General features: G+C 46.6%; 1 pseudogene; it reads left to right on the top strand.

Moving 5' to 3' along the window:
* The window catches only part of LOC123129537 (uncharacterized), a 53882-nt pseudogene extending 36233 nt beyond the window's left edge, over positions 1-17649 (top strand).
* The last annotated feature ends 6255 nt before the right edge of the window (positions 17650-23904 follow it).

Raw genomic sequence — 23904 nt, 5'->3', positions numbered from 1 at the left:
GGCCGCTCTGTACTTCTGCTGCTAGGGCCGCGGTATGCTCCTCAGTACAGAGGGAGCGCTTCGTATTTCCATTTACTATGATGACGCCATGAGGTCCAGGCATTTTTAGCTTCATATAAGCATAGTGCGGGACTGCATTGAAGCGGAAAAAGCTGTTCGTTTGAGCACTGTGTGTTAACCACTTCGAAAAGGGACGACATCGAAGATCAATTCTTTGCTTCAAAAATTGTCTAGAGAGCCGAACACTACTTCCAGTGTTAATGAGCTTGTGAAGTGGGCCTCCATGCTGGGAATCACTCCTTTAAAGGTAGTGTTGATAGGCTTGATCCTTGACGGGTCGATACCCATCTTACGAACAATATCCTTGTAAATCAAGTTGAGGCTGCTGCCACCGTCCATAAGGACTCTAGTGAGATGGTACCCGTCGATGAGACAATCGAGTACCAGGGCCGCTGAACCTCCATGACGGATACTAGTTGGGTGGTCCCTACGATCAAAGGTGATCGGACAAGCTGATCATGGGTTGAATTTTGGGGCGACATGCTCTACGGCGTAGACGTCCCTCAATGTGTGTTTGTGCTCCCTCTTGGGGATGTGGGTGACATAGATCATGTTCACCGTTTTCACTTCAGGGGGAAAATGTTTCTGTCCCCCAGTGTTCCGCGGGCGAGCCTCATCATGATCCTCGCTTGGAGGGCCTTTCCCCTTATGTTCGATATGATTAGCAGGCTTGTCAGGGGTGCCATGGATCTGGCAAGGTCTCTCTAGCATTTTGTCCAAGTTGGATGGACCGTCCCTATTACCTTTGAATTGCTTCTTCCGCTGACCGGGTTTGGAGTCACTGAATCCGGCATTTACTGTCGTATCCTCTATTTCTTCATTGTTGTTCGGATGCTTGTTTTTGTTGCGTCGTGGCCTGCCATTGCCATCCCTGGCTTCAGAAGTGCCAGGGTCGCTGGAGCTGTTGCTTCTACCTGCCAACCAGCTATCTTCGCCCACACAGAAGCGGGTCATAAGTGCAGTAAGAGCTGCCATGGTCTTCGGCTATTCCTGACCGAGGTGTCGGGCGAGCCATTGGTCACAGACGTTGTGCTTAAATGCCACTAAGGCCTTAACAGTCGACAATTTGGTTCTTTTTAATTAAGAATCGATTCCAAAGTATTCAAGCTAACTCTCCGGGCTGCTAAATTATGTGACTCAAGTCATCAGCATCCGGTGGCTGGACATAAGTGCCCTAAAAGTTGCCCCACAAAGCATCCTCTAAGTCTTCCCAACTTCGAATGGAGTTTTTTGGGAGGTTGTTTAACCAGTGTCGTGCTTGTCGTGGACTTGACATGACAGATGTCCTAGCGGAAGGACTTAGTCGTGGAGCCATCGCAACTAGGTTAGCTTAAAGGTCTTAAATGGGATAAAGGACACGGGGAGTTTATACTAGTTTGGCCCCTTGCAATCAAGGTAAAGGCCTACTCCAGTTACGGTTGTATTGCTTGGCTTTTGATTACCAGGGAGAGAATACACTTGACCTAGTTATCGATCTCTTGTTTCTTGCCCTAAACCGTCGCCGGGTCGTCCCTTTATATACACAGGTTGACGCCTGGCGGCTCATGGAGTCTCAGACGGCTCATACACAACATGTCCGGCTTGGTGACTAATTAAACTTGCCTTACAATAAAGTTACACATATGGCGGTTCATCCTCTCGGGCCTCAAGTCGCCTCTGGGTCTTGGGCCGTCAATGAGCTTGTATGATCCGCCATCTTCACTGATAAGCCGCCAGTGGTATGACTCGGCATCTCCTGGGCGGTTCATACCTAGTAGTTATGTCCCCAACATTAGGCCCCAGGTTGATTTGAACTTGTTCATGCCAATCTTCAATACCTGACTTGTCAAAATCTTGCATCGCTTGTTTGATAAACCTTGCTATAATCCGCCATGATGTCAGCTTATAGAATTTGCTTAAACCTCCATGACGTCATTTCGCATTAACTTCGCACGAGGCCCAGAACATCTTAACTGATACTTATCTTAATAAACATCTTGAGAATCTAGGTATCCATATAGGCACATGATGATTTTGACCTCCTCGATTCTCGCACATGCCTTGTATCCACCCCCTTATAAATAGGGACATGGGTCTTTATCATTTTCCCCTTGCTTCCTCTCGCGTCTCCTCTGCCGCCCGAGCTCCGCTGCTGCGGCCTCCGACGCTACACCAACTCAGGCCGCTACATCGACCTGATCAGACCAGAAAACTCCAGCGCATCGCCGCTGCTCCACCGCATCTGTAAGTATCCTTTTATCCAAGCGTCAGATCTATGCTAGGGTTTGAGTAGTTCATCGGCATTCTTGTTGTTCTTCATGTTCTTCAACTTCGAGCAACGTTCAATCAGAACAAATCATAACCTTTGAGCGGTAGTAGTTTAGCATTCATTTATATCATAAAAGTAGCATCTTTCCATAGAAAACCTCATCAGAGCATCACAGCCTTCTGCTGTCGCTACCTTAGGTTTAATTTTACAGTCTTTTCTGAACTACCATAGATCCAAAATTATAGCTTTAACTTGTGAAACCTGTTTGCCCACCACATAGCAGAATTTTCATTTGATAGAACTAAAGCACCAAAAACTGCCATGGTGGATTATACTGTGATCCACCATATGCTTCATAACTTGCATTGCTTCTCTAGTTTAACCATGCTTTACTTCACATAATTTGATTCTGCAAGATACATCTTGAGCTTTATACTTTGTCTGGCTTAATAGCAGAGTCCTCAATCTGGTAGGTACCATTAGTCCCCATTTAAGCTGCCAGTATTTCAAAGGTTCATCCCCTGGCTTAACCTGTTAACTCTTTATAGCATCTTATCTTTGAATCAATGGTTCGGTTTAATAGCATGATCTTAAGCCGGTAACGTTTCTTTCTCTCCGGCCTTTGTTTCTCAAGATGGTCAAGACTATCACTAAGGGAGTCCTGGACTAAGGGGTCCTCGGGCATCCGACCTGTTATCTATGGGCCGGACTGATGGGCTGTGAAGATATGAAGACTGAAGACTATACCCGTGTCTAGATAAGACTCTCCTTGGCGTGGAAGGCAAGCTTGGCGAACAACTATGAAGATTCCATCTTATGTAGCCGACTATATGTAACCCTAGATTCCCCTGGTGTCTATATAAACCGGAGGGTGTAGTCCGGAAAGGATATACTCAATACCGTAGTCATACATGCTAGACTTCTTGGGTTTAGCCAATACGATCTCGTGGTAGATCAACTCTTGTAATACTCATATTCATCAAGATCAATCAAGAAGGAAGTAGGGTATTACCTCCATAGAGAGGGCCCAAACCTGGGTAAACATCATGTCCCCTGTCTCCTGTTACCATCAACCTTAGACGCACAGTTCGGGACCCCCTACCCGAGATCCGCCGGTTTTGACATCAACATTGGTGCTTTCATAGAGAGTTCCACTGTGCCATTGTCACAGAGGTTGATGGCTCGACTTATCGTCAAGGAAAATATCACCTCAGGAGGAGCTTTAGCCTCGGGCCAAACCCTACGGCTGGGCGGTTTTACCATGATCGCCAGCTCGGCCTCTGAGCCGACGAGGATGACCTCCCGAGTCATCGAAAAACGTATCTGCGTTGATTCTGAATACGCCAAACGGATGGATTCAACGGAGTTATCGTCTTTGAACGAACTCCTAGATCGCATCGCCGCCTTTGGAGTCTCTACAGACTACGATCGGATTGGGCTTAAACCCGACCAGAGTGAGATTAATTCTCCACCGATCACCCATGAGATAGCGGTAGTCGAGGAGCAAGATAACCCTTCCTCTATACCGAGGATGAATTGCGTTCGGATCTCTGACCTCGAGAAGCAGGTCATCTACCGGCAGAAAGACATGCCTCGTCCTCCGAACTTAGAGTCGGACGGTGGGCTTAAAAAATCAGAAGATACTCCGAAGCCCGGACTGTTCAGTCCGGAAAAACCTCAGACTCTGGATCATCGATCAGGTCAGGGTTCAGATCCAATGCCACCCACCCACCCAGACATAAGCGCTCTCACGAGCATACAACAGCAGCCCCAGGAAACGGTCCACCACTTTTGGGCCAGATTCCTCCTTGTCAATGACAAGGTCAAAGATTGCTGCAACGAGGACGTAATATCAGCATTCCGCAACAATTGCATGAACGAAGGACTCCTCAACGCCATTAATCGCCACCGCATACTACACTTCGATGACTTGGCAACTATTGTACAGAAGTACAACGCAATGGAGAGCGCCTGGAGAGATCAGACAATCTGGGAGCTATCGGCCCCAACTCAACCACTGGTATAGGCAAAAAGGGTGCACCCTTGTAATGTGCCCAGACCAATAGCCAAAAAATGCAAACCCATTACGCGATGTGGAACCGTTCTGGAGGGATGGCTTGATGGCCCATGGAAAATACACACCACACCGGATACCATACCAACCCACAACCTTAGAGCATGTTGGATACTCCAGTAGGTAGCCAAAAACAGCGAGGACATCCTCACCAAAGACACCCCAGAGAAACACCCTCCAGAAGACGACAAACCCAGAGTCTTGACAGTCATTGAGACATTCACTTCAAACAATAGGCGCAAAAGGGCACTTCGCGAACTCGCCGATGTCTGCCAGATCGCAACAATAAACCCTTGGAATGACACAGCGATAACCTTTAATGCTGGCGATGAACCAAAACACAGGACAGTCCGAACACCAGCCGCCTTGGTCCTTAGCCCAATTGTGGATTGCTTTCGGCTCACCAAGGTTCTCATGGACGGCGGCAGCAGACTGAACCTTATCTATGAGGATACAATATGGAAAATGGAAATAGACATGAGCCGCATCGAGCAAAGCAGGATGACCTTCCGAGGAATCATTCCCAGTCGAGAGGCACGATGTGCGGGAAAAATCACACTCGACGTCGTATTCGGCACGCCGGAGAACTATCGGTCCAAAGAGATAACCTTCCAGGTGGCCCCCTTCAACAGTGGATATCATGCCCTCTTAGGGCGAGATGCATTTACATGCTTTCAAGCAATACCCCATTACGGGTACATGAAGCTTAAGATGCCCGGGCCCAACGGTATAATCACTCTAGTCAGTGATCCGGACATAGCACTCCGCGCCGAGAATAAAACCGCATCCCTGGCCCTTGAGGCATTATCTGAAGCCCTCACAGCCGAAGAGTTAACCGCGCTGCGCTCCACGGTGGACAGAGATGATGTGGTCCTAGACAAACGACCCAAATCCACCTCATTCAAACCGGTAGAAGAAATAGTCATCCAAGTCCATCCAACAGAGCCCAAGAAGACAGCATCCATCGGAGCACAACTAGACCCGACGGTTGACGCCGCTCTACGAGAGTTCCTGTGCGAGAATTGGGATATATTTGCCTGACACCCTTCTGATATGCCAGGAATCCCACGCGAGTTGGCCGAACACAGCCTCAGTATATTAAAGGGACACAAGCCGGTCAAGCAAACACTGTGGCGCTTTTTCGAACCCAAACACCAAGCTATGGGGGAAGAGCTAGCCAAGTTAATCGAGGCCGGATTCTTTAGAGAAATAAAACATCCGGACTGGCTAGAAAATTTGGTGATGGTACCAAAGAAGGAGAAATCCTGGCGCTCGTGCGTCGATTTCAAAGACCTCAACAAGGCATGCCCCAAGGATCCCTTCCCCCTCCCCCGCATCGATCAAATCATTGACGCCACCGCAGGACACGACTCACTATGTTTTCTTGACGCATATTCCGGATACCATCAAATCAAAATGAAGGAATCCCGATCAAGCTGCAACAGCATTCATCACCCCATATGGGCCATTCTGCTTCAACACCATGCCCTTCAGGCTCAAGAATGCTGGTGCCACATACCAACGCATGATTCAAACATGCCTGGAGAAACAGATCGGCAAAACAGTTGAAGCTTATGTGGACGAGGTCGTCATCAAAACTAGGCACGTCGAAACACTAATAGACGATTTACGTCTAACATTCGACAACCTCCGCGGGTATGACATTAAGCTCAATCCGGGAAAATGTGTTTTTGGCATCCCTGCTGGAAAACTGCTGGGCTTCATCATTTCCAATAGAGGAATTGAAGCAAACCCAGCCAAAACCCGAGCTTTGTCACAATTGGCTAAGCCAACAGACCTTAAAAAAGTTCAAAAGCTCGCGGGTTCCGTAGCAGCTCTAAGCCACTTTATCTCTAGATTGGGAGAAAAGGCACTACCACTCTATCGCCTTCTATGGCAAACCGGCCACTTCGAGTGGACGGACACGACAACAACCGGACTGGAGGAAATAAAAGCCCTTCTTGCAAGCAATCCAATCCTGGCCGCACCAAACGCCGGCGAACCGATGTTATTATACATATCAGCAACACATCAGGTGGTGAGCGCCATACTTGTCGTTGAACGAGAACAGGACGGGCATAAATTCCCGCTTCAGAAGCCAGTATACTACGTATCTACTGTCCTTACACCCTGAAAATCCAGGTACCCTCATTATCAAAAGATAGCATACGCGGTCTTCATGGCATCCCGAAAGCTCCGTCACTACTTTCAGGAGTGTTTGATCACTGTGGCCTCCGAAGTACCACTCAATGACATTATAAACAACTGTGATGCTACGGGCCAGATTGCCAAATGGGCCATTGAGCTCCTCCCATTTGACATTTCATATAAACCACGTTGAGCTATCAAATCCCAAGTACTGGCCGACTTCGTCGCCGAATGGACAGAGGCCGAACTCCCTAAAGAGTACGATACATACTCCAATTGGGTCATGTATTTCGACGGCTCCAAAATGCTGGCAGGGTTAGGAGCAGGCGTCGTTTTAACGTCCCATACTGGAGACGTCATTCAATACGTCCTCCAAATACTATACACAGACTCAAATAACACCGCCGAATACGAGGACTTATTACATGGTCTCTGGATGGCTGTCTCCATGGGCATACAACGCCCAGAGGTGCGCGGGGACTCAAACCTGGCAATATCTCAAATAAATGGAGACTTCGACGCCAAAGATCCGAAGATGGCAGCGTATCGTAATGCTGTCATAAAAATGTTGGTCTGGTTCGAGGGGCTCGCGTTCCATCATGTGGCTCGAGAAAGTAATCAAGCGGCGGATGTTCTTGCTCGCATCGGCGCTAAGCGCGACCCCGTCCCACCTAATATCTTCCTGGAAAGGCTTTTTAAGCCATCCATGGTGTGGCAGGTGGAAAACGGCAATACTAGTCCGGATCCAAACATAACCCCAGATCTCCGAAACACCAACGTCGTCGGGGGCTCAGCCACCGAAATAACACCGTCAACGGATCTCATCATGGCAGTCATTGCCCCATGGACCGAACCCCTCCTGGCCTACCTTAACAGGAAGGAGCTTCCTGTGGATCAGAATGAGGCCCGCTGCATTGTGTGGCATTCAAAGGCCTACAAGGTTCATGATGGAGAGCTTTATAAGGAAAGCGCTACCGGAGTCCTTCAATGATGTATATCCGAGGAAGAGGGGCGGCAGCTCTTGGCTTAAATTCATGCCGGACTCGGCGGCCACCACGCCGCAGCTCAGGCCCTTGTTAGCAAGGCCTTCCGTACAGGGTTTTATTGGCCGACGGCCCGAGAAGATGCACAGGACCTTGTCCAATGTTGTGTCAGATGCCAACTCTTTGCCAACCAAAGCCATATGCCCCCCACTGCCTTACAAACAATCCCCATCACTTACCCTTTTGCGGTCTGGGGCCTCGATACGGTCGGACCCCTTATAGGAGGAAGTCATAAGAGAAAGTATCTACTGGTCATGGTGGATAAATTCACTAAGTGGATAGAGGCCAAACCAGTCAAAACGGCTGAAGCGGGGCCAGCAATAGATTTCATATCCGGCGTGGTATGATACGTCTCCAACGTATCTATAATTTTGGATTGTTCCATGCTATTATATTAGCAACCTTGGATGTTTTATATGAATTTACATGCTATTTTATATGATTCTTGGGACTAACCTATTAACCTAGAGCCCAGTGCCAGTTTTTGTTTTTCCTTGTTTTAGGGTTTCGAAGAAAAGGAATATCAAACGGAGTCCAAACGGAATGAAACCTTTGGATAAGTTATTTTTGGAAAGAAAGAATACACAAGACTTGGAGTGCACATCAGGGGATCAACAAGGAAGCCACGAGGCAGGGGCGCGCCCACCCCCTGGGCGCGCCCTCCACCCTCGTGGGCCCCTCGTGGCTCCCCTGATGTATTTCTTCCACCTATATATATCCATATACCCTAAAACTATCGGGGAGCACAATAGATCGGTAGTTCCACCGCCAGAAGCCTCTGTAGCCACCGAAAACCAATCTAGACCCGTTCTGGCACCCTGCCGGAGGGGGCAATCCCTCTCTGGTGGCCATCTTCATCATCCCGGTGCTCTCCATGACGAGGAGGGAGTAGTTCTCCCTCGGGGCTGAGGGTATGTACCAGTAGCTATGTGTTTGATCTCTCTCTCTCTCTCTCTTGTGTTCTTGATTTGGCACAATCTTGATGTATCACGAGCTTTGCTATTATAGTTGGATCTTATTTTCCTTCTCCCCCTCTACTCTCTTGTAACGGATTGAGTTTCACCTTTGAAGTTATCTTATCGGATTGAGTCTTTAAAGATTTGAGAACACTTGATGTATGTCTTGCCGTGCGTATCTGTGGTGTCAATGGGATACCACGTGATTCACTTGATGTATGTTTTGGTGATCAACTTGCGGGTTCTGCCCATGAACCTATGCATAGGGGTTGGCACACGTTTTCGTCATGATTCTCCGGTAGAAACTTTGGGGCACTCTTTGAGGTTCTATGTGTTGGTTGAATAGATGGATCTGAGATTGTGTGATGCATATCGTATAATCATACCCATGGATACTTGAGGTGACATTGGAGTATCTAGGTGACATTAGGGTTTTGGTTGATTTGTGTCTTAAGGTGTTATTCTAGTACAAACTCTAGGGCTGTTTGTGACACTTATAGGAATAGCCCAACAGATTGATTGGAAAGAATAACTTTGAGGTGGTTTCATACCCTACCATAATCTCTTCGTTTGTTCTCCGCTATTAGTGACTTTGGAGTGACTCTGTGTTGCATGTTGAGGGATAGTTATATGATCCAATTATGTTATTATTGTTGAGGGAACTTGCACTAGTGAAAGTATGAACCCTAGGCCTTGTTTCAACGCATTGCAATACCGTTTACGCTCACTTTTATCATTAGTTACCTTGCTGTTTTTATATTTTCAGATTAAAAAAACCTTTATCTACCATCCATATACCACTTGTACCACCATCTCTTCGCTGAACTAGTGCACCTATACAATTTACCATTGTATTGGGTGTGTTGGGGACACAAGAGACTCTTTGTTATTTGGTTGCAGGGTTGCTTGAGAGAGACCATCTTCATCCTACGCCTCCCACAGATTGATAAACCTTAGGTCATCCACTTGAGGGAAATTTGCTACTATCCTACAAACCTCTGCACTTGGAGGCCCAACAATGTCTACAAGAAGAAGGTTGTGTAGTGACATCAAGCTCTTTTCTGGCACCATTACCGGGGAGGTGAGTTCTTGAAGGTATATCTTTAGATCTTGCAATCGAATCTTTTTGTTTCTTGTTTTATCACTAGTTTAGTCTATAAAAGAAAACTATAAAAAATGGAATTAAGGGTAGCTCATATGCTTCATCTTTTTAATATCTATCATGAAAATAAGGATTCCGATAATTGTGCTCAAGTGCTAGAAGAAGAATGCATTAGAATGTTTGGCACTAAATATTTGAATGATGAGCATGATTGCAATGTTGTTAGTATGAATTCTTTGAATATCTATGATGCTAATGATATGCAAAGCCACAAGCTTGGGGAAGCTATGTTTGATGACGATAATATTTTTTGTCCCCCAAGCTTTGATGGGCAAATTTACTATGATGAAAGCATGCCTCCTATCTATGATGATTATTGTAATGACACGTATGCTTTAAAGAATAATGATAACCATGAAACTTGTCATATTGATCTTAATTTTCAATCACATGATAGTTATTTTGTTGAGTTTGCTCCCACTATTATTCATGAGAAGAAATTTGCTTATGTGGAGAGTAATAAAAATTCTATGCTTGTAGATCATGAAAAGAATGCTTTGTGTGATAGTTATATTGTTGAATTCATTCATGATGCTACTGAAAATTATTATGAGGGAGGAATATATGCTTGTAGGAATTGCAATAATATCAAGTTTCCTGTCTATGTGCTTAAAATTTTGAAGTTATGCTTGTTTACCTTCCTATGCAAGTTGATTATTGTTCCCATAAGTTGTTTGCTCACAAAATCCCTATGCATAGGAAGAGGTTTAGACTTAAATGTGCTAGTCATATTCTTCACGATTACTGGCCAAGACGTATAACGTCAGTGAACTAGTTCTACGCTTGCCGGAGAGGAAAAAGGACAAGCTCAAGCCCAAGTGGGAGGGTCCCTTCATCATTGACGAAGTTCTCACCGGAGGAGCGTACCGCCTACGTGATGCATCGGATAATCACCTGGAGCCGAACCCCTGGAATGCGGCCAGACTACGACGATTTTATGCCTAATGCCGAACTCTGTGTTCGTTTCCTCCCTCCTGTTATTACCGTCATTTGTTTTTCCTCTCTTTTCGTTTTTTTTACCTTTTTTCGTTTTCTCTTTAGCCCTACGGCTTTAGTACGGCTAGACCATCCCTACCTGATGCGTACATCTCTAAATATGTACGTTCATTATACCTGGGGGCTTCTCGTACAGAAGCTTGCGACTATTCTTCGAGTATCAAGCTCAGCACATATGCAGTTTTTTTCCATATGTACCTTTTGTTCGCCATTATATGCATCGATATGACTTAAGTTTTGGCCAAGCTGGGTTGCCTGACTCCTGTCCTTATGCCCTACGTTCCCGTTAGTTCGGCTAGGGCATAAAGGGAGCACCTCTGCTATTGTTACAGCCGGGTCATCCGGATGTGTACCTCAGACTGGGTGAAGCCGAAAGCTAGCGTTCTTAAGGGAATATTCAGTCGGCGAATTAAAGGTGTTTCCGCATTCACTCCATTGTGAACCCCAGATGTTACTTACTCTACAATTTTTTCAATCACAGTTCAGACGTGCACATTAAATGCATGCACACCCAGGGAAAAGAACCCTTAACGGAACTATTCTCTCTGGAAGATGTTTCTTACATAATGTAATATAACATAACTAGCCGGATACACATTGTCTAGTCGAGCAATGATGACCACTACGCCTGGTTTCCACGCATACCTTGGTATATTCTACTGCTAGGGTATTCAGAAACACTCTGCACCATCGGGTCCAGAGGTTGAAGCGAAAAGGTCGGTGATGACAATTGTCTTTATTATCCAGCTAGAAGGAAAGTACATAGTCACTCACGACTCAAACTCTTCCTCCTCTATACTGTCCAAAAGATGGTCTAATTTACATTCCTGTTGGGAATATTTGGCGTCCACCTTTACTTGGTCATATACTAAACTAACGGGAATTTCTTCCCCATTCGGCCATAGCGGTCCGACACGAGCCATGTGATTAGGATCCAGCTTGGTATATCACGTCTTCACCATGGCCCAGGCCTCTCGCGCACCCTCTCGGCAGGCCGATATCGTCCACAGTCGGATACGCCACCGCACTCCCTTGAACAGCTCTACCAGCTTCTCCATACTTCCTGGAGTGGAGTCGGATGGCCATAAGGCCTTGGCTACACTCCGCATCGCGTGCCGAGCTTGCTCGTGCAACTGCGATAGCCCTTGCAGAAGACCACTTGATGATCTGGACACCTCCTCTTCGGGGTGGTTCGTCAATACACCTGCAATTACAGCTATACCAGCTATTGTTACCTCCAAACTGATACAAGATAAAAGTGGCCACGTACTGAATATGCCGCCTCGCAGCTTCTTGTTCTCCTTCACAGAGTCCGCTAGCTGAGCTCGCACATCTTTTAGTTCTTCGCCTAGTTTGGTGTTGGAATCCTGGAGTTCTTTTTCTCTTGAAAGACTTTTGTCAATATACGCTCACCCACTGCTAGTAGCTTTTTGGCTCCGTGTTTCGCTTCGAGTGGCGTCCAGCTGCTCTCGTAATTGGTCTAACAACCCAACACAAAGATAAGCACCCAGATTCACACTATCAGTGTATCATTATGAATTCTCGATAGAGGGAAATATTATCGGGAGATGCCTTGTATTTCTCCAGTTCGGCATTGGCAGCAAGCAGCAGGCACTAGCACTTTTCTAGTTACTGAGCTAGCAGGGTGTTCTTCTCTGTAAGCACCTAGTTGAACATTGATCCTAAAGTCAGTTGTTTCAACTCCTTTAAGTCTCGGGGGCTGCTGGCATATGGTTATCATAGTCAGACAAAACAAATTTACCTGCACATCTTTCAAAGGCTGCCTTGTGGCCCTGTTAAGCTCATCTCGAGCAGCTTGGATGTATGCATCGGCCGAGCTGAAGGCGCTAAACGACTCTTCTGAAAAACCAGGGTCTTGTAAAATGGCCCGGCGGTTCCGATGATTCATGGCACTCTCCACTTCCGAGTTGGTGACGAATACATCATCCGAGTCCTCGGCTGGAGGACAGTCCGGTGTCACCCCCGCATCAGCCCTCGTCTTTACGGCATGATTTGAATCCTGGCTGCGGGAAGTACGGCCGCTCGAACCTCCAGATATAGTCCGGTGCACCTTTTTTCCTGGCACATGGAAACAGGAAGGTCACGGTTGGACGTGACTGCCCAGGAGCACATTGGCAAATTCATACCTCTTTGATGAAGGCCCGGTCATGTCTTCGTTTGCTTTCCTCTTGGAAGGCTCGCCTGGTGTGGGGGACGCTCTCTTCAGAGATACCCCTGGAGCGGTACGGCGCGCCGAACCCTTACCCTTTTGAGCACAGGATAGTGCGGTGGGTGAGAAGGAAGGAGAGATCTCTTTTGGATAAGGTGTCTTTGGATTACTTACGTGTGAAGCTAGAAGGAGGCCGGGGTAATCGACAATAATGGGTACATATGTACCGTCGTAGCTCATCTGATAGAATGTTCCCTCCTCAAGCTCCACGAATATGTCCGGATCTTCTTCATATCTGAGGTCAAGATCCTGGTTACGATTCTCTGGCTGAGGGGCAGAGGCATGGATCCCCTCGACAGCCTTTCGCCATTCCTGTTAGGAGCAGATAAGATGCTGCCTGTCAACGAATGATCTAGGGACAAGATGAAATAAGTGGAGCCGAACCTTACCCAGCTGGGAGGATTGTACGTGGAAAGTCCATCTCGATATTGGAGACGGCTGAACTCCTCCTTCTCCCCTTTATACAGCTCGGCCAAAATCTTGGCTAGAGCGGTAGGGGTCTTCGGGCCCTTTCGGCCGTAACGTGAGGTGTTGTCTTCTCCATTATAATGCCACATGGCAGTCCTCGGTATTGGAGTGGCTAGAACCCCCACGTTATAGAAATCGTCATCACCTCGACTATTGACAATCCGGACTGGGGACATGTTTTGATCTTGCCCAGCAGCAAGCTGATCTCTGCGCTATCCTCTTCCTTGAGTCTCCGAGGACGCCAGCTATGGCGCTTCTTCAGCGGAGAATTGGTAACTCGGGGAGGCCTATGCGGACGGGGACGGGTAGAGCAACACCGTCGATGTAGAACCATTCGGAAGGCTACTCTTCGGGAGCTTTCTTCGGCGTGCCGGACAGGTAACCGGTCCCGGCGATGTGCCACACTTCGGCTCCTCCCACTTCAAAAATTGATCCGCCTTGATTGCGAGGGACGAGGCGGAACAGTCTTCTCCATAAATCAAAAATTGGCCTCGCAACCCAGGAATAGTTCGCATAGGGCGACATAACCCGCGATGTGGAGGATGGATCCGGGGGTAAAATTGTGCAGCTGGAGGCCATAGTACTCCAGCAGCCCTCGGAGGAATGGGTGAATTGGAAAACCCACTCCCCTCAGCAGATAGGGGACGAAGCACACCCGTTCTCCCACAAACAGATTGGGAAAATCCTCTGCCTGGGTTTTGCCGTTGAAGGAGGCCAACCCTGCTCGAACAGGGAACAGATCTGCTGGAGGGAGAAATCCCTATGTTTGCAGCTTCGCCAATCGGCTATGGGACACAGAGCACCTCTCCCACTCGCCTCTCTCTAGGTTGGAACGAGAAGAGGAGCTGGGATTGTTGGCCATGTTGGAATGGTCTTGCCTGGAGGTCTCTGAGGATTTTCTCCGCTTGGTGAATGGATCTGAGATCCAATATCTTTAAATAGATGCTCTTCCTTGCAGGATTGGGGTGTTATTTGCAAAAAATACCCTGACTGTCCGCATTCGCTCGACACATGGAAAACGAGGACATTAAGCGTGCAGAAGCCGAGGGAGACATCGAATCTATGACCGAATACACTACTTGGAAATCAATAAAGGAGGAACCCGCCTTGCAATACCGAAGACAATCTGTGTGCCGAACATGTCGCTTTTGAAGACTGGTTCAGGGGCTACTGAGGGAGTCCTGGACTAAGGGGTCCTCGGGCGTCCGACCTGTTATCTATGGGCCAGACTGATGGGCTGTGAAGATATGAAGACCGAAGACTGTACCCGTGTCCGGATAAGACTCTCCTTGGCGAACAAGTATGAAGATTCCATCTTATGTAACCAACTCTATGTAACCCTAGATTCCCCATGTGTCTATATAAACCGGAGGGTGTAGTACGGAAAGGATATACTCAATACCGTAGTCATACAGGCTAGACTTCTAGGGTTTACCCATTACGATCTCGTGGTAGATCAACTCTTGTAATACTCATATTCATCATGATCAACCAAGCAGGAAGTAGGGTATTACCTCCATAGAGAGGGCCCGAACCTGGGTAAACATCATGTCCCCTGTCTCCTGTTAACATCAACCTTAGACGCACAGTTCGGGACCCCTACCCGAGATCCACCGGTTTTGACACCGACAGTCACCACCTGCAACTGGGTCGTTTCCCGGGTCACCGAGGAAGACTTGAAATAATATGTTCAGACTGGCGTCTTAGCCAAATAGGAAGTCATCCATTGGAGGGTTCTGGGTAATGAGGCTCGCCCTGAGCCCAAGGATGGTGAAGTAGTGTTTTTTATGGATCATATGGACCGGAGTTTCATTCCTCCCGGCTCAAAATTCTTCCGTGATGTGCTGCATTTCTTCAAGCTCCATCCACAAGATATCGGACCAAACTCCATCTCAAACATCTTCAACTTCCAAGTATTTTGTGAGGTGTACCTTCAACAGGAGCCCACCGTAGAATTATTCAGGGAGTTCTACTACTTGAACCGGCAGAACGAATTCAGAGATGGACCTAGCCTGGAGCTAGGCGGCCCATCTATACAGCGCCAGAAAGAAGCCATCTTCTCAGCTTCCAATCTTCCCAGTCACCCCAAAGACTGGAGGCAGACTTGGTTTTATTGCCAAGATACTTCGCCAAAAGGAGAAAATCCCCTGCCGGGTTACCGTGCCAGCTGGCTTAGTAGCAGACATCATCTTCCGGACTGTATCAGCACAACAGAGTGAAAGAAATATGTGCTAGTTTTTGCAAAGATCCGAGCCTTGATGGCCAATGGTTTAATCGGAATTGATCTAGTTCGCTGCTGGGTTGCCTAGAGAATCTTGCCTCTAAGCTGCTGGCCTAATTTAATGTGTGAGTATATCGGTGAGCTAACATATCCTCAGCGCCACTGTCAGACCGAAATGACTGAGGAAGACATTAATAAAATGACAAAGACCCTGCTGAATGAGAGCCTGGAAGATTGCAGTAAAGTCAGATTGGAACCTTACTGCATTCTGAATAAGCCGCCAGCTGTGAGTTTTGAATCAAGCTCATCCTTGACTCATTTTTATTTGTATTGCATGTTCATACTCATTTGATGTTTACAGGCTGACTCACCCTTTTGGACCAAGAAGTTACTAGAGAAGCCAAAGAAAACCCGGACAAAGAGTAAGTCTAGCAAAAGGCTTGCTAAGAAGAAGTCCAACACTGCCGAATTATTCAATTTGGATGACAAAGATGATGATGACGAGTCGGAGGTAGAACTTGATTCCCTTGGCTCATTTTTTGTACATGTTATTGACAATGACTATTATCAGGATGAAGCAGAGGCCAGCCGTGCAGATGATGCAGAGGTAATTACTCTTTCCTCCGGCTCAGAACCTCTGCCAACACAGAAAACTCGACAAGCAAGCCGGAAAGTAAGATTTTCTCACCCTTTAGCTCACTTGGATCCCAACTTTCTTTTGAAGAAGTAGCAACATGAAGCTCGCCATACGACCCGGAACAGCGGCGGCAGAGTTTTATCCTCTGGCTTACCGAACACCCCAGCACCTCGCAAACGTGGACCGGAGGTTTAAAATATTTCTGACTTATCTTATCCCATGGCGGGTCTTTTTCGACAACCTCTTAACCCGTCCAATTCAAACTATCAAGGAACATTTCATTCCTCCTCCAGCGACTAAACGGGAACTCAAATCCCAGCCTTCAAGATTGTGCCTGGGTAAGGGTGTATTCCATCTTTTGAAACTTCATGTCTGATTAATATTCTGACATCTTTGTATTTCTTATTTTTAGCTGTATAGCCAAGCCCAGCAAGAAAGCGAAACTGAACAAGCCGGCCAAAGATTCCAACCCTTCTAAGCCGGAAAAACAAATGCCAGAAGCGTCTCATCCAATCGTTGAGGCCACCATTGACGACCTGCCACCAGAAGAGCACGAGATTACCATAGATCATATGGATGTTGAGCCGGTCATCTCTAAACTGCCGAGCCTCATCAAGCCTACTGAAGATAAGACTGACGATGTCACCATCACCAGGCTTGGTTATACCGCGCTGGGTAACCCCACTGCGTTATCCAAGCACAACGACAAGGAAGAATTTTTTGCTGCTGATAAAGGCAAGTTGAAAGTAGACTTAGAGGGCTACTCCCAGTTCCACGCCCAGGAAATCCACTCCGGTTATTTGAACCGTCTATGCACCAGCCGTGATTTTGAAGCCGATTTAGTAAATTTGATGAAGGAACGCTATGAGGTAATCCAATCACCATTCTCTTCATAATTATATGTCTATCAGCCGCCAAGTCTATAGGATATGATAGGATTGAATATGTTGTAGACTTTCCAATTGCCATAGAGAACTGAACATCATCACTAGTAGCCCCCAAGGGCCGGCTTAAACCATCAAGTTAAGTCGGGACTTTAAGTAGCAGTAATGTCGATTTAACTAGCATAGTTAAACCAGGACTTACCGATATTGATGAAATCAACACTTCAATATGTAACTTTGGTAAACCGGATCATATCATTGTACCTGGGTCATCAGATAAATTCTTGTTTGAAAAGTGCAATAGGCATTAGCCCCAAGTGCCAAGGAAAATACTTGTATTGTGCTTGGGACTTCATAAAATAATCATGATCCTAATATCTTACATGTTTGCTCATGTCACAGGCTGAACTAACTGAGAAGGATTCACAAATCAATGATTTGAAGGTCAACATTAAAACTCAGCTATCTGAAACATCCAAGGCCAAGTCAGAGATGAAGACCGCACTAGAAAACCTCAAATAGTTGAAACAAAGCTTCAGCAATGACAAGGATGACTGGAGACCGAGAAGGCGGCTCTATTGAAGAGAGCATAGGATGCCGAAGCAGTCCTTAAGCCGGTGACTGAAGAGTTGTCTGGCTTAAAGCATCAACTCAATAATATGACATCAGCGATCTTCAGTAAGTAGAAAAATAATTCCTTTACACCAGCAATCATATCATATTCATCTATCAGCTTATCGAGATTTTAAGGAATACAGGCTCCTGGAGCGTCAAGTTGGGCTCAGATATGCACCTCAAGCTGAAGGCTATCTACACTCTTGTAGAACAACTATAAATTGGCACCCAACGTACAGTTGTTGCTGCTATGCATAAGAAATCTCCACCTACTTTCATCAAGGATACATTGGAGAGGTTATCAGTGCTGCCCCAACGGATCAATGATTTAAAGCGAGCATCTGCCAGAGCTAGCGCTTTGACTGCTTTAAGCCGGGCAAAGGCGTGGAAAGCAGATCTGGATCCGGAAGACTTGGCCAATGGTCGCCCAAGTGTTAACGAGGATGGGTCTCCCTTCAGTGCTGACGACTATGCAGAAATAGCAAGAGCACTGCGTCCGTTAACAAGTAAGCTGGCTGAAGAAACCAATCTACCCACATACCAGGAGGCTTATGATGCTGAGAATAAGAAAGTGAAGGCGTCGGTTCATCAGGAGACGGATCTCATCCCGCCGACTCGTAAGCACACCTTCGCTCCTGACATTGATCCATCCAACCTTATTGATGATGAAGCCGTGTTTAGAGCATTGACCAGTATCAACTGGGCTATGCCTGACTTCCAGCCAAAGGATAATCAAGGAGCCGAAGAAGAAGAAGCACAGGATGATCCGGAGGCTTCAACCCGCCAAGATTCATGAGCCAGTTTATTATCCATAGAACTTTGATGTTTTATGTCTCAAAAACACTTATCCTCTTTGGGCTATTAGATGCCTTGTAATAGGCTAGTTTAAGACAGCCATCTGTCGTGCCATCGTGCATGTTTTGTTTGCATAACACTGCCGATCCAGTTATGTGAAAATCTGCCATTTATGTTGCTTGACATTATCAATTTTGTAGATCATGTTTATCAACTTTCCCTGCATGTAAACAGAGAATAATTGCCTAGGCGGTTTATCCCAGGGCGGGTCACAGTACCTCATATAAAAGCCACTGATGACTAAATAGTCCATAATTAGGGCTGGTTTGTAAAAACCTCATATAATTATAATAAAATAAATATCATACTTACGATATTTGTTCATACTGCCGACTTATCATACGTCGTGTAGTAAGGGTAACAGCCCAAAGACAGAAGCACAACGCCTTGTTCAATTTATTCATACCGCCGGCTTACAACGCCATATGCAGCAAGGGGTAGCATTCCAAAACTTAGAGCTCAGCACTCTAAGCACATAATCATTATACCCTGGTGAGTTAAAGTCCACAACCAGGACGGGTTAATAACACTCCGGATAAAGTCATACATGAACCATGAGGCAACATGGCCCTCATCGGTTTTCAACAATGTATTGATATGTCACAAGAGACGAATCTCAAAAAATGTTCAAATCAAATATAAACCAGAAAACAAGGCTTTCATAGGCCGCCGAGCCTCAAAGTCAAGTGTTGTTCAAGGGCTGCACAGCTGCTGAGGTAAACCTTCATTCAAACCTGTAAGTCGGGCCTCACATGACCAATCGCCGTTTTAACATTGACAAGTTCAGGGTCTTTTTAAGATTGACTGTCAAGAGTACGGCAAGTCATTCCAAGATTACCTGGGCAGAGTGGCAGACTTTACAAAGGCAGGATAACCCGGATTTTTTGGTGAATACACCCGGCGTCCAAGCCTATTACAAGGGTCATCAAAGCTCTTGTTCATGAACAAAGAGCCCCCAAGTAATGTTTTATTCCAAGCGTACAAGCCGGACCATCAGGGTAGTTATAGCTATGCTCAATGAGCAGGAAGCCCCCAAGTTTTTTGTAATCATGGCGTACAAGCCGGACCAAGAGGGTAATCATAGCTATGCTCAATAAGCAGGAAGCCCCCAAGTGATCATACGAAGAGACAATAAAGACTCATATTCTCAGAAATGAAACGACAGAGGCCCTGAATTCAGGGATGCCGACTTTATTATATTCCTCATAATATATACATTGAAAAAGTATGTACATCACAAGAGCCGGTGGCTCAGGTGTAATAAGTCCACAGATGAGCAATATTCCATGGTCGGCGGGTCTCCTCCTCCGACGTGCGTGAGTCCTTGTGGTCTCGAACATCGACAAGGTAGTATGACCCGTTGTTCAAATTTTTGCAGACCACAAAGGGCCCTTACCAAGGTGGGGATAGCTTGTGCATATCAGTTTGATCCTGGATAAGCCGGAGCACCAAATTGCCTTCTTGAAAGGTCCTGGTTTTAACCCGGTGGCTATGATAACGGCGCAGATCTTGCTGGTAAATCGCCGAACGAGCTGCCTCAAGGTCACGCTCCTCATCCAATAGGTCAATAGCATCCTGACATGCTTTTTCATTATCAGCTTGAACATAAGCCGCCACACGGGGTGAGTCATGACGGATGTCACTAGGGAGAACCGCCTCTGCTCTGTAAACCATGAAGAAAGGCATGTAACCCGTAGATCTGTTGGGGTGGTATTGATGCTCCATAACACTAAGGATAATTCCTCCACCCAACAACCTGGTGTCCTCTGCAGAGGGACCATAAGCCGGGGTTTCATGCCTCTCAAAATCTCTTGATTGGCTCTTTCGGCTTGGCCATTGGACTGGGGGTGAGCCACTGATGATACATCAAGATGAATATGTTCTTGTTGACAAAACTCTTTCATAGCACCTTTGGATAGATTAGTGCCATTATCAGTTATAATGCTATGGGGAAAGCCAAAACGGTAAATCACCTTCTTGATGAACTGAACCGCTGTTGCCGCGTCACACTTACTGATCGGCTCTGCCTCAACCCACTTTGTGAATTTGTCAACCGCCACCAAAAGGTGGGTCTTTTGTCTTTGGACCTTTTGAAAGGTCCAACCATATCCAGCCCCAGACTGCAAATGGCCAAGTAATTGGAATCATCTGCAATTCTTGAGCCGGAAGATGAGCTCGTCCTGAAAATTTCTGACAACCATCACATTTACTAACCAAATCTTCTGCATCAGGATGAGCTGTCAGCCAATAAAACCCATGTCGGAAAGCCTTGGCCACGAGAGACATAGAGCCGACATGATGACCACAATATCCTTCATGAATCTCTCATAGGATCTCACGACCTTCTTCGGGAGAAACACAATGTTGAAACGCCCCTGTGACACTGCGATGATGCAACTCTCCATTGACAATAGTCATTGACTTAGACCTCCGGGTTATCTGCCTGGCTAAAGTTTCATCTTCAGGTAACTCGCCCTGGGTCATATAAGCCAAATATGAAATTTTCCAATCAGGAATAGCATGAAGAGCTGCCACCAATTGTGCCTCCAGGTCAGGAATAGCAAGATGTTCCTCCGTAGGCAATTTGACGGAAGGATTATGCAGAATATCAAGGAAAATGTTAGGTGGCACCGGCTTATGTTGGGACCCCAACCGGCTTAAAGCATCATCCACCTCATTTTTCCTGGGATCAACATGTTCCATTTGATAACCTTTGAAATGACCAGCAATAGCATCAACCTCACGGCGGTAAGCCGCCATGAGTGGGTCCTTAGAACCCCAAGTGCCTGAAACTTGCTGAGCCACAAGTCTGAGTTTGCCAAAACACCTCACCCAGCTTAGCTTCATCTCCTTAGCCATCCAAAGACCATGGAGTAAGGCTTCATACTCAGCTGCATTGTTAGTACAAGGGAACATCAACCTTAAAACATAACAAAATTTATCACCTCGCGAGGACGTCAAAATAACTCGAGCCCCCGATCCTTCCAATTGCCTGGATCCATCAAAGTGAATAGTCCAATATGTGCTATCCGGCTTCTCCTCAGGCATCTGCAGCTCTGTCCAATCATTGATGAGATGCACAAGTGCTTGAGACTTGATGGTTGTGCAAGGCATATATTTCAAACCATGGAGTCCAAGCTCAATGGCCCACTTGGCTACCCGACCTGTGGCCTCTCTGTTTTGAATGATATCCCCTAAGGGAGCAGAACTAACCGCAGTGATGGGATGACCAAGGAAATACTGCTTGAGCTTTCAACTAGCCATGAACACCCCATATACCAGCTTCTGCCAATGCGGATACCTCTGCTTGGACTCAATGAGCACCTCACTGATGTAATAAACTGACCACTTAACCGGATACTCTTTGCCTGATTCCTTCCTTTCTACAACGATTGCCACGCTGACAACTCGGCTATTGGCAGCCACATATAAAAACAAGGGCTCCTTATCAATAGGAGCAGCAAGGATCAGCGACTCAGCTAACTGTTTTTTCAAGGCTTCAAACGCCTGATCAACGGCCTCACTCCAAACAAAGTGATTTGTTTTCTTCATCGTCTGGTATAGAGGGATAGCCTTTTCACCCAACCGGCTTATGAACCAGCTTAAGGCTGCAATACGACCCGCCAGACGCAAACATCATTAATACACGATGGTTTAGCTAGGGAAGTGATATCCTTTATTTTCTTCGGGTTAGCTTCAATACCCCGTTTAGAAACCAGAAAGCCCAAGAGCTTGCCTGCTGGCACACCAAAAACACACTTGGCCGGGTTAAGCATCATCTTGTAGACCCGGAGATTGTCAAAGGTCTCTTTCAAATCATCTATCAGGGTTTCTTTCTTCCCGGATTTCACCACAATATCATCCACATAAGCATGAACATTGCGCCCAATCTGATCATGATGGCAATTTTGCACACACCGCTGGTAAGTCGCCTGGGCACTCTTGACCCCAAAAGGCATAGACACATAATAGAAGGCTCCAAAGGGAGTGATGAAATATGACTTCTCTTGGTCCTTAACTGCCATCTTGATCTGATGATAACCAGAGTAAGCATCCAAAAAGCTCAAACACTCACAACCGACCGTAGCATCAACAATCTGATCAATACGGGGGTGAGCAAAAGGATCAGCCGGCAGGCCTTGTTTAAATCTGTGTAATCCACACACATATGCCAAGTACCGTTTTTCTTAAGTACCAGCACCGGGCTAGCTAACCACTTAGGATGAAGAACTTCAACAATAAACCCAGCCGCCAAGAGCCGGGCCACTTCTTCACCAATGGCCTTGCACCTCTCTTCGTTAAAACGGCGAAGGAATTGCTTGACTGGTTTAAACTTTGGCTCAATATTAAGAGTGTGCTCAGGGAGTTCCCTCGGTACACCTGGCATGTCTGAATCTGTCAGGACCCCGACTCGATGTCACATCGATCTAGCTGGTAACACCTCATATCACTTTGCGGCCTCACGCACGGTATTCCCACGGGAGTCGCCTTACCTTTTCCCGGGACCGTTTGCGCCTTTTGGCTCACGTATATGATAGTGCCGCTAGCATCCATATGATAAAGAGCCCGGGCTGACATGACTAGTCGTAAACCCAAAGTGGCACAGACTTACAGGGACAGGCATCCATGACCCAGCTTCGAACGTGTCGGTCATCAGCAAGTGGGTCCGGGCTGTAGCACTGGGCTAGCAGGACTCCGGTAAACCGGGCTGTAGCGGGCTAACAGGACTCCGGTACTCAATGCGTGACATTTCCCCGAAGGGACAGACACAGGAACGAAGAAGGACACATGCCGGCCAGCCTAAGTGTTCCAGAGCAGTAGCAAGCTACCTTGGCTCAGCGGTAACACTAGGAGACATTTCCCGGTAAGAGAGGCTACTAAAGATAAACAACTAGATAGTCAGATCCCACACATACCAAGCATTTCAATCATACACACAATATGCTCGATATGTGCAAATACAACGAAGCATCACAACATGACTCTACGACACAAGTACTTTATTTAAGGCTCAGCGAGCCATACATAACATACACACAAAGGTACGGGTCTCACGACCCAACATGCAGTCATACAGTCATACAAGCCAACAGCGGAAGTACTTTGTCTGGGTACAGACAACTAGCAAAATAAAAGAGGCTTGGAAAGCCTGGCTATACTATGTGGTCCTTCACAAGCTCAGGGTCACCACCTGGGTCTTTAGCCTACTCGTTGATGTCAACGTCTACATAGAACCCATCAGAAGGGGTTGCAGCGTCTTCTGTAAAAATGTAGATTATAGCAACATGAGTACAAAGGTACTCAGCA

The sequence above is a fragment of the Triticum aestivum genome, chromosome 6A (genome assembly GCF_018294505.1).
Source record: "Triticum aestivum cultivar Chinese Spring chromosome 6A, IWGSC CS RefSeq v2.1, whole genome shotgun sequence".
Classification (NCBI taxonomy): domain Eukaryota; kingdom Viridiplantae; phylum Streptophyta; class Magnoliopsida; order Poales; family Poaceae; genus Triticum; species Triticum aestivum.
The sequence above is the reverse complement of the archived record's forward strand: the minus strand, read 5'-3'. Positions and strand labels throughout refer to the sequence as shown.